The sequence below is a fragment of the Triticum dicoccoides genome, chromosome 3B, assembly GCF_002162155.2.
Source record: "Triticum dicoccoides isolate Atlit2015 ecotype Zavitan chromosome 3B, WEW_v2.0, whole genome shotgun sequence".
NCBI classification, from domain to species: domain Eukaryota; kingdom Viridiplantae; phylum Streptophyta; class Magnoliopsida; order Poales; family Poaceae; genus Triticum; species Triticum dicoccoides.
In genome coordinates, this window is record NC_041385.1 from 691,809,489 (window position 1) to 691,821,608 (window position 12,120).

Below are 12,120 nucleotides of genomic sequence, written 5' to 3' on the forward strand. Positions count from 1 at the left end.
AAAGTAGTATGGAAATAACAGTAACGGTAGCAAAAGTAACAATAGCAGTTTTGTGGTAATTGTAATAGTGGCAACAACAAAGTAACTGAGCAAAGAACAATATGTGAAAAGCTCGTAGGCATTGGATAGGTGATGGATAATTATGTCGGATGCGATTCCTCATGTAATAGTTATAACATAGGGTGACACAGAACTAGCTCCAGTTCATCAATGTAATGTAGACATGTATTTTGAATATAGTCATACATGCTTATGGAAAAGAACTTGCATGACATCTTTTGTCATACCCTCCCGTGGCAGCGGGGTCCTAATGGAAACTAAGGGATATTAAGGCCTCCTTTTAATAGAGTACCGGACCAAAGCATTAGCACTTAGTGAATATATGAACTCCTCAAACTGCGGTCATCACCGAGAAGTATCCTGATTATTGTCACTTCAGGGTTGTCAGATCATAACACATAATAGGTGACTATAGACTTGCAATATAGGATCGAGAACTCACATATATTCATGAAAACATAATAGGTTCAGATCTGAAATCATGGCACTCGGGCCCTAGTGACAAGCATTAAGCATAGCAAAGTCATAGCAACATCAATCTCAGAACATAGTGGATACTAGGGATCAAACCCTAACAAAACTAACTTGATTACATGGTAAATCTCATCCAACCCATCACCGTCCAGTAAGCCTATGATGGAATTACTCACGCATGGCGGTGAGCATCATGAAATTGGTGATGGAGGATGGTTGATGATGACGACAGCGACGGATTCCCCTCTTCGGAGCCCCGAACGGACTCCAGATCAGACCTGCCAAGAGAGTTTAGGGCTTGGCGGCGGCTCCATATCGTAAAACACGATGAATCTTTCTCTCTGTTTTTTTTCTCCCCGAACGTGAATATATGGAGTTGGAGTTGAGGTCGATGGAGCACCAGGGGACCCATGAGGCAGGGGGCGCGCCCCCACCCTCATGGACAGGGTGTGGGCCCCCTGGCCTTGATTCTTTCGCCAGTATTTTGATTAAATCCAAAAATAACTTCCGTGGAGTTTCAGGTCATTCCGAGAACTTTTATTTCTGCACAAAAATAACACCATGGCAGTTCTGCTGAAAACAACATCAGTCCGGGTTAGTTCCATTCAGATCATGCAACTTAGAGTCCAAAACAAGGGCAAAAGTGTTTGGAAAAGTAGATATGACGGAGACGTATCACCCACAAGGGCTGGGGCCCCCATGGGCTGTCCAAATTGGACAAGGGGAAGGGTGCGAGGCCCCCCTTTCCTTCCCCCTCTCCCTCTCCTTCCCTCTTTCCAGCTCCTTGAGAAGGAAAAAAGGGGGGCCTATCCTACTAGGAGTGGAGTTCTAGTAGGACCCCCCCTTGGCGCGCCCCCTTGGTGGCCGGCCTCCTCCTATCTTCCTTTATATACGCGGGCGGGGGGCACCCCAAAGACACAACAATTGTCTTAGCCATGTGCGGTGCCCCCCTCCACTGTTTACTCCTACGATCGTATCATCGTAGTGCTTAGGCGAAGCCCCGCGAGGATCACTTCACCAACACCGTCATCACAAACTCATCGACTCCATCGACACTCTGATGGATCAAGAGTTTGAGGGATGTCATCGAGCTGCAGAACTCGGAGGGGCCGTATGTTCGGTACTTGATCGGTTGATTCGAGAAGACGTTCGACTATATCAACCGTGTTAAGTTAACGCTTCCGCTTTCGGTCTACGAGGGTGCGTGGATACACTCTCCCCCTCTCGTTGCTATGCATCTCATAGATAGATCTTGCGTGAGTGTAGGAATTTTTTTGAAATTGCATGCTACTTATCCCAACAGTGGCATCTGAGTCAGGTCTATGCGTAGATGATCTGCACGAGTAGAACACAAAGAGTTGTGGGCGGTGGTCGTCATACTGCTTACCACCAATGTCTTATTTTGATTTGGCTGTATTTTAGGATGAAGCGGCCCGGACCAACCTTACATGACCATGTTCATGAGACCGGTTCCACCGACAGACATGAAACTAGTTTTGTATAAAGGTGGCTGGCGGGTGTCTATTTCTCCAACTTTAGTTGAATCGAATTTGACTGCGACCGGTCCTTGTGAAGGTTAAAGCAACAAACTTGATAAATCACCATTGTGGTGTTTGTGCCATAGGTATGTACGATTCATGCTAGCAGCCCGTAGCAGCCACGTAAAAAAATTGCAACAAACAAAGTAGAGGACGTCTAACTTGTTTTTGCAAGGCATGTTGTGATGTGATATGGTCAAGGCATGATGTGATATAATATTGTTGTATGAGATGATCATGTTTTGTAACAAGTTATCGGCAACTAGCAGGAGCCATATGGTTGTCGCTTTATTGTATAAAATACAAGCGCTATGTAATTGCTTTACTTTATCACTAAGCGGTAGCGATAGTCGTAGAAGCAATGGTTGGCGATGCTACCACGACACTACGATGGAGATCAAGGTGTCAAGCCGGTGAAAATGGAGATCATGACGTTGCTTCGGTGATGGAGATCATGAGCACAAGATGATGATGGCCATATCATGTCACATATTTTGATTACATGTGATGTTTATCTTTTATGCATCTTATTTTGCTTAGTACGGTGGTAGCATTATAAGATGATACCTTACTAAATTTCAAGGTACGTGTTCTCCCCGAGTATGCACCGTTGCGAAAATTCTTCATGCTGAGACACCACGTGATGATCAGGTGTGATAAGCTCTAAATTCATATACAACTGGTGCAAGCTAGATTTGCACACATGGAATACTCGAGTTAAACTTGACGAGCCTAGCATATACAGATATGGCCTTGGAACACTAAAGACCGAAAGGTCGAACGTGAATCATATAGTAGATATGATCGACATAGTGATGTTCACCATTGAAGACTACTCCATCTCACGTGATGATCGGACATGGTTTAGTTGATTGGGATCACGTATCATTTGGATGACTAGAGGGATGTCTATCTAAGTGGGAGTTCTTAAGTAATTTAATTAATTGAACCTAATTTATCATGAACTTAGTTCTGATAATTTTTGCATATCTACGTTGTAGATATATGGCCCATTCTACCATTCCTTTGAATTTTAAGGCATTCCTAGAGAAAGCTAAGTTTAAAGATGATGGCAGCAACTACACAGACTAGGTCCGTAACTTGAGGATTATCCTCATTGCTGCACAGAAGAATTATGTCCTTGTTGCACCTCTCGGTGTACCACCTGCCCCAGCAACTACATACATTGTGAATGCCTGGCAATCACGTGTTGATGACTACTCGTTAGTTCAGTGTGCCATGCTTTATGGCTTAGAATCGGGACTTCAATGATGTTTTGAACGCCATGGACAATATGAGATGTTCCAGGAGTTGAAGTTAATATTTCAAGCAAATGCCCGAGTTGAGAGATATGAAGTCTCCAACAAGTTCTATAGCTGCAAGATGGAGGAGAACAGTTCTGTTAGTGAGCACATACTCAGAATGTCTAGGTACCATAATCAGTTGACTCAGCTGGGAGTTAATCTTCCAAATGATTGTGTCATTGACAGAGTTCTTCAATCACTGTCACTAAGCTACAAAGGCTTCGTGATGAACTACAATATGCAAGGGATGGAAAAGACTATTCTCGAGCTCTTTGCGATGCTAAAGGCCACGGAGGTAGAAATCAAGAAGGAGAATCAAGTGTTGATGGTTAACAAGACCACTAGTTTCAAGAAAAAGGGCAAGGGTAAAAAGAAGGGGAACTTCAAAAAGACTGACAAGCAAGTTGTCACTCCCGGGAAGAAATCCAAGTTTGGACCCAAGCCTGAAACTGAGTGTTTCTACTGCAATGGGACTGGTCGCTGGAAGCGGAATTGCCCCAAGTATTTGGCGGATAAGAAGGATGGCAAGGTGAACATAGGTGTATTTGATATACATGTTATTGATGTGTACCTTACTAATTCTCGTAGTAGTGCCTGGGTATTTGATACCGGTTTGGTTGCTCATATTTGTAACTCGAAACAGGGGCTACAGAATAAATGAAGATTGGCTAAGGACGAGGTGACGATGCGCGTCAGAAATGGTTCCATGGTTGATAGGATCGCTGTCGGCACACTACCTCTACATCTACCTTCGGGATTAGTTTTAGACCTGAATAATTGTTATTTGGTGCCAGCGTTGAGCGTGAACATTATATTTGGATCTTCTTTAGTGCAAAATGGTTATTCATTTAAATCAGAGAATAATGGTTGTTCTATTTATATGAGTAATATCTTTTATGGTCATGCACCCTTGAAGAGTGGTCTATTTCTTTTGAATCTTGATCGTGATGATACACATATTTATTATATTGATGCCAAAAGATGCAAAGTTAATAATGATAGCGCAACATATTTGTGGCACTGTCGTTTGGGTCATATCGGTGTAAAGCGCATGAAGAAACTCCATAAAGATAAACTTTTGGAATCACTTGATTAAGAATCATTTGATACTTGCGAACTGTGCCTTATGGGCAAGATGACTAAAACTCTGTTCCGAGGAACAATGGAATGAGCTAGTGACTTGTTGGAAATAATACATACCGATGTATGTGGTCCAATGAATGTTGATGCTCGTGGCGGGTATCATTATTTTTTGACCTTCACAGATGATTTGAGCAGATATGGGTATATCTACTTAATGAAACACAAGTCCGAAACATTTGAAAGGTTCAAAGAATTTCAGAGTGAAGTGGAGAATCATCATAACAAGAAAAGAAAGTTTCTACAATCTTATCATGGAGGAGAATATTTGAGTTACGAGTTTGGCCTTCATTTAAAACAATGTGGAATAGTTTCACAGCTCACGCCACCTAGAACACCACAGCGTAATGGTGTGTCTGAACATCATAATCGCACGTTATGGGATATGGTGCGATCTATGATGTCTCTTACCGATTTAGCACAGTAGTTTTGGAGTTATGCATTAGAGACAGTTTCATTCACTTTAAACTAGTCACCGACAAAATCTGTTCAGACGACACCGTATGAACTGTGGTTTGGCAACAAACCTAAGCTGTCATTTCTTAAAGTTTGGGGATGTGATGCTTATGGCAAAAGGCTTCTACCTAATAAGCTCGAACCCAAATCGGTGAAATGTGTCTTCATAGGATACCCTAAGGAAACAATTGGGTACACCTTCTACCACAAGTCAGAAGGCATGATTTTTCTTGCTAAGAACAGAACCTTTCTAGAGAAGGAGTTTCTCTTGAAAGAAGTGAGTGGGAGGAAAGTAGAACTTGATGAGGTAATTGTACCAGCTCTCAATTTGCAAGATAGTTCATCCGAGAAATCTGTTCCTGTGATGCCTACACCAATTAGAGAGGAAGCTAATGATAGAGATCATGAAACTTCAGGTAAGGTTACTATAGAACCTTGTAGGTCTGGCAAAGCACGATCCGCACCAGAGTGGTACGACAATCCTATTCTGGAAGTCATGTTACTTGACCATGACGAACCTACGAACTATGAAGAAGCAATGATGAGCCTAGATTTCGATTAACTGCTTGAGGTCATGAAATCTGAGATAGGATCCATGTATGAGAACAAAGTGTGGATGTTGGTGGATCTGCCCGATGATCGGTGACCCATAGAGAATAAATGGATCTTCAAGAAGAAGACTAACGCTGATGGTAATGTTACTATCTATAAAGCTCAACTTGTTGCAAAGGGTTTTTGACAAGTTCAAGGAGTTGACTATGATGAGATGTTCTCACCTGTAGCGATGCTTAAGTCTGTACGAATCATGTTGGCAATTGCCGCATTTTATGATTATGAAATCTAGCAAATGGATGTCAAAACTGCATTCCTTAATGGATTTCTTAAAGAATAGTTGTATATGATGCAACCAGAAGGTTTTGTCGATCCTAAAGGTGCTAACAAAGTGTGCAAGCTCCAACGATCCATTTATGGACTGGTGCAAGCATCTCGGAGTTGGAATATACGCTTTGATGATGTGATCAAAGCATATGGTTTTATACAGACTTTTGGAGAAGCCTGTATTTACAAGAAAGTGAGTGGGAGCTCTATGGCATTTCTAATATTATATGTGGATGCCATATTGTTGATCGGAAATGATACAGAATTTCTGGATAGCATAAAAGGATACTTGAACAAGAGTTTTCCAATGAAATACCTCGGTGAAGCTGCTTTTGTATTGGGCATCAAGATCTACAGAGATAGATCAAGACGCTTAACAGGACTTTCACAAAGCACATGCCTTGATAAAGTTTCGAAGAAGTTCAAAATGGATCAGTCAAAGAAAAGGTTCTTGCCTGTGTTACAAGGTGTGAAGTTGAGTCAGACTCAATGCCTGACCACTTCAGAAGATAGAGAGAAAATGTAAGTCATTCTCTATGCCTCAGCCATAGGTTCTATCATGTATGCTATGTTGTGTTCCAGACCTGATGTGTGCCTTGCTATAAGTTTAGCAGGGAGGTGAAGGAAATATGTCCAAGAGGCAATAATAAAGTTATTATTTATTTCCTTATATCATGATAAATGTTTATTATTCATGCTAGAATTGTATTAACCGGAAACTTAGTACATGTGTGAATACATAGACAAAACCTACTTGACTAGCTCGTTAATCAAAGATGGTTATGTTTCCTAACCATAGACATGTGTTGTCATTTGATGAACGGGATCACATCATTAGGAGAATGATGTGATGGACATGACCCATCCGTTAGCTTATCATTATTATCGTGTTAGTTTCATTGCTACTGCATTCTTAATGACTTATACAAGTTCCTTAGACTATGAGATTATGCAACTCCCGGATACCGGAGGAACACTTTGTGTGTTCCCAAATGTCACAGCATAACTGGGTGATTATAAAGGTGATCTACAGGTGTCTCTGATGGTACTTGTTGAGTTTACATAGATCAAGATTAGGATTTGTCACTCCGGTTGTCGGAGAGGTATCTCTGGGCCCTCTCGGTAATGCACATCACTATAAGCCTTGCAAGCAATGTGACTAATGAGTTAGTTATGAGATGATGCATTACGGAACAAGTAAAGAGACTTTTCGGTAACGAGATTGAACTAGGTATTGAGATACCGATGATTGAATCTCGGGCAAGTAACATACCGATGACAAAGGGAACAACGTATGTTGTTATGCGGTTTGACCAATAAATATCTTCGTATAATATGTAGGAGCCAATATGAGCATCCAGGTTCCGCTATTGGTTATTGACCACATACGTGTCTCGGTCATGTCTACATAGTGCTCGAACCCGTAGGGTCCGCACGCTTAACATTCGGTGACGATTTATATTATGAGTTATGTGTTTTGATGTACCGAAGGTAGTTTGGAGTCCCGGATGAGATCGTGGACATGATGAGGAGTCTCGAAATGGTCAAGACGTAAAGATCGATATATTGAACGACTATATTCGGACATCAGGAAGGTTCCGACTGATTCGGGTATTTATCGAAGTACCAGAGAGTTACGGGAATTCGTCGGGGAGTGTATGGGCCTTATTGGGCCTTAGTGGAATAGAGGAGGAGGAAGCCTAGGAGGGGGCGCCCCCCCTCCCCCAAGCCCAATCCGAATTGGGTGAGGGGGCTTCCCCCCCTTTCCTTCTTCTCTCCCTCCTCTTTCCTACCTCTCCTACTCCAACTTGGAATATACGGGGGAGGGGCACCCCATGGAAACACAAGTTGATCAGTTGATCTTTTAGCCGTGTGCGGTGCCCTCCCACCATAATCCACCTCGATCATATTGTAGCGGTGCTTAGACGAAGCCATGCGTCGGTAGCATCATCATCACCGTCATCACGACGTCGTGCTAACGAAACTCTCCTTCGACACTCTGCTGGATCGGAGTTCGTGGGACGTCATCGAGGTGAACGTGTGCTGAACTTGGAGGTGCCGTACGTTCGGTACTTGGATCGATCGGATCGTGAAGACGTACGACTACATCAACCGCGTTGTGCTAACGTTTCCGCTTTCGGTCTACGAGGGTACATGGACTCGCTCTCCCCGCTCATTGCTATGCATCACCATGATCTTGCGTGTGCATAGGAAAACTTTTGAAATTACTATGTTCCCCAACAGTGGCATCCGAGCCAGGTTTATGCGTAGATGTTATATGCACGAGTAGAACACAAGTGAGTTGTGGGCGATACAAGTCATACTGCTTACCAGCATGTCATATTTTGATTCGGCGGTATTGTTGGATGAAGCGGCCCGGACCGACATTACGCGTACGCTTACGCAAGACTGGTTCTACTGACATGCTTCGCACATAGGTGGCTGGCGGGTGTCAGTTTCTCCAACTTTAGTTGAATCGAGTGTGGCTACGCCCGGTCCTTGTTGAAGGTTAAAACAACACTAACTTGACGAAATATCGTCGTGGTTTTGATGCGTAGGTAAGAACGGTTCTTGCTAAACCCGTAGCAGCCACGTAATACTTGCAACAACAAAGTAGAGGACATCTAACTTGTTTTTGCAGGGCATGTTGTGATGTGATATGGTCAAGACATGATGAGATATTAATTGTTGTATGTGATGATCATGTTTTGTAACCGAGTTATCGACAACTGGCAGGAGCCATATGGTTGTTGCTTTATTGTATGTAATGAAATCGCCCGTGCTTTACTTTATCACTAAGAGGTAGTGATAGTCGTAGAAGCAATAGTTGGCGAGACGACAACGATGCTACGATGGAGATCTAGGTGTCGTGCCGGTGACGATGGTGATCATGACGGTGCTTCGGAGATGGAGATCACAAGCACAAGATGATGATGGCCATATAATATCACTTATATTGATTGCATGTGATGTTTATCCTTTATGCATCTTATTTTGCTTTGATTGACGGTAGCATTACAAGATGATCTCGCACTAAATTTCAAGGTAAAAGTGTTCTCCCTAAGTATGCACCGTTGCCAAAGTTCGGCGTGCCGAGACACCTCGTGATGATCGGGTGTGATAAGCTCAACGTTCATCTACAATGGGTGCAAGCCAGTTTTGCACACGCAGAATACTCGGGTTAAACTTGACGAGCCTAGCATATGCAGATATGGCCTCGGAACACTGAGACCGAAAGGTCGAGCGTGAATCATATAGTAGATATGATCAACATAGTGATGTTCACCATTGAAAACTACTCCATTGCACGTGATAATCGGTTATGGTTTAGTTGATTTGGATCACGTGATCACTTAGATGATTAGAGATATGTCTATCTAAGTGGGAGTTCTTAAGTAATATGATTAAATTGAACTTTAATTTATCATGAACTTAGTCCTGGTAGTATTTTGCAAATTATGTTGTAGATCAATAGCTCGCGTTATAGCTTCCCTATGTTTTTATATGTTCCTAGAGAAAACTAAGTTGAAAGATGATAGTAGCAATGATGCGGATTGGGTCCGTGATCTGAGGTTTATCCTCATTGCTACACAGAAGAATTATGTCCTTAATGCATCGCTAGGTGACAGACCTATTGCAGGAGCAGATGCAGACGTTATGAATGTTTGGCTAGCCCAATATGATGACTACTTGATAGTTTAGTGCACCATGCTTAACTGCTTAGAATCGGGACTGCAAAGACGTTTTGAACGTCATGGGCCATATGAGATGTTCCAGGAGTTAAAGTTAATATTTCAAGCAAATACCCGAGTGAGAGATATGAAGTCTCCAACAAGTTCTATAGCTAAAAGATGGAGGAGAATTGCTCAACTAGTGAGCATGTGCTCAGAATGTCTGGGTACTACAATCGCTTGAATCAAGTGGGAGTTAATCTTCCAGATAAGATAGTGATTGACAGAGTTCTCTAGTCACCATCACCAAGTTACTGGAACTTCATGATGAACTATAGTATGCAAGGGATGACAAAAATGATTACCAAGCTCTTCGTGATGCTGAAATCGATGAAGGTAGAAATCAAGAAAAAGCATCAAGTATTGATGATTAAACAAGACCACTAGTTTCAAGAAAAGGGAAAGAAAGGGAACTTCTCGAAGAATGGCAAGCAAGTTGTCGCTCCCGTGAAGAAACCCAAAGCTGGACCAAAGCCCGAAACTGAGTGCTTCTACTGCAAAGGAAATGGTCACTGGAAGCGGAAATGCCCTGAATATTTGGTTGATAAGAAGGATGGCAAAGTGAACAAGGGTATATTTGATATACAAGTTATTTATGTGTACCTTACTAGTGTTTATAGTAGCCCCTGAGTATTTGATATTTGTTCTGTTGCTAAGATTAGTAACTCGAAACAGGAGGTACATAATAAACAGAGACTAGTTGAGGGTGAAGTGACGATGTGTGTTGGAAGTGGTTCCAAGATTGATATGATCATCATCGCACACTCCCTATATTTTCGAGATTAGTGTTGAACCTAAATAAATGTTATTTGGTGTTTGCATTGAGCATAAATATGATTAGATCATGTTTATTGCGATACGATTATTCATCTAAGACAGAGAATAAATTGTTATTCTATTTACATGAATAAGACCTTCTATGGTCATACACCCAATGTTGATGGTTTATTGAATCTTGATCATAGTGATACACATATTTATAATATTGATGCCAAAAGATGCAAAGTTGATAATGATAGTGCAACATATTTGTGGCACTGTCGTTTGGGTCATATCGGTGTAAAGCGCATGAAGAAACTCCATAAAGATGGACTTTTGGAATCACTTGATTATGAATCATTTGATGCTTGCGAACCGTGCCTTATGGACAAGATGACTAAAACTCCGCTCTCCAGAACAATGGAATGAGCTACTGATTTATTGGAAATAATACATACCAATGTATGCGATCCAATAAGTGTTGATGCTTGTGGCAAGTATCATTATTTTCTGACCTTCACAGATGATTTGAGTAGATATGGGTATATCTACTTAATGAAACACACGTTTGAAACATTTGAAAAGTTCAAAGAATTTCAGACTGAAGTGGAGAATCATCGTAACAAGAAAATAAAGTTTCTACGATCTGATCATGGAGGAGAATATTTGAGTTACGAGTTTGGCCTTCATATATAACAATGTGGAATAGTTTCATAGCTCACGCCACCAGGAACACCACAACGTTATGGTTTGTCCGAACATCGTAACCACACTTTGTTGGATATGGTGAGATCTATGATGTCTCTTATCGGTTTACCACTATCGTTTTGGGGTTATGCATTAGAGACAGTTGCATTCACTTTAAATAGGGCACCATCAAAATCTGTTGAGATGACGCCTTATGAACTATGGTTTGGTAAGAAACTAAATTTGTCATTTCTTAAAGTTTGGGGTTGTGATGCTTATGTGAAAAAGCTTCAACCTACTAAGCTTGAACCCAAATCGGAGAAATGTGTCTTCATAGGATACCCAAAGGAAACTGTTGGGTACACCTTCTATCACCAATCCGAAGGCAAGATATTCGTTGCTAAGAATGGATCCTTTCTAGAGAAAGAGTTTCTCTCGAAAGAAGGGAGTGGGAGTAAAGTAGAACTTGATGAGGTAATTATACCTTCTCCTGAATTAGAAAGTAGTTCATCACAGAAATCGGTTCCAGTGATTCCTACACCAATTAGTGAGGAATCTAATGATGATGATCATGAAACTTTAGATCAAGTTACTACAGAACCTCATAGGTCTTCCAGAGTACAGTCCGCACTAGAGTGGTACAGTAATCTTATTCTGGAAGTCATGTTACTAGACCATGATGAACCTACGAACTATGAGGAAGCGATGATGAGCCCAGATTCCGAGAAATGGCTTGAGGCCATAAGATCTAAGATAAGGTCCATGTATGAGAACAAAGTATGGACTTGGTTGACTTGCTCGATGATCTGCAAGCCAAGTTAAATAAATGGATCTTAAAGAGGAAGACAGACACTGATAGTAGTGTTACTATCTACAAAGCTCGACTTGTTGCGAAAGGTTTTCGACAAGTTCAAGTTGTTGAATACGATGAGATTTTCTCACTCGTAACGATGCTTAAGTCTATCCGAATCATGCTAGCAATTGCCACATTTTTATGAAATCTGGTAAATGGATGTCAAAACTGCATTCCTTAAATGGATATTTCTTAAAGAAGTGTTGTATATGATACAACCAGAAGGTTTTGTCAATACT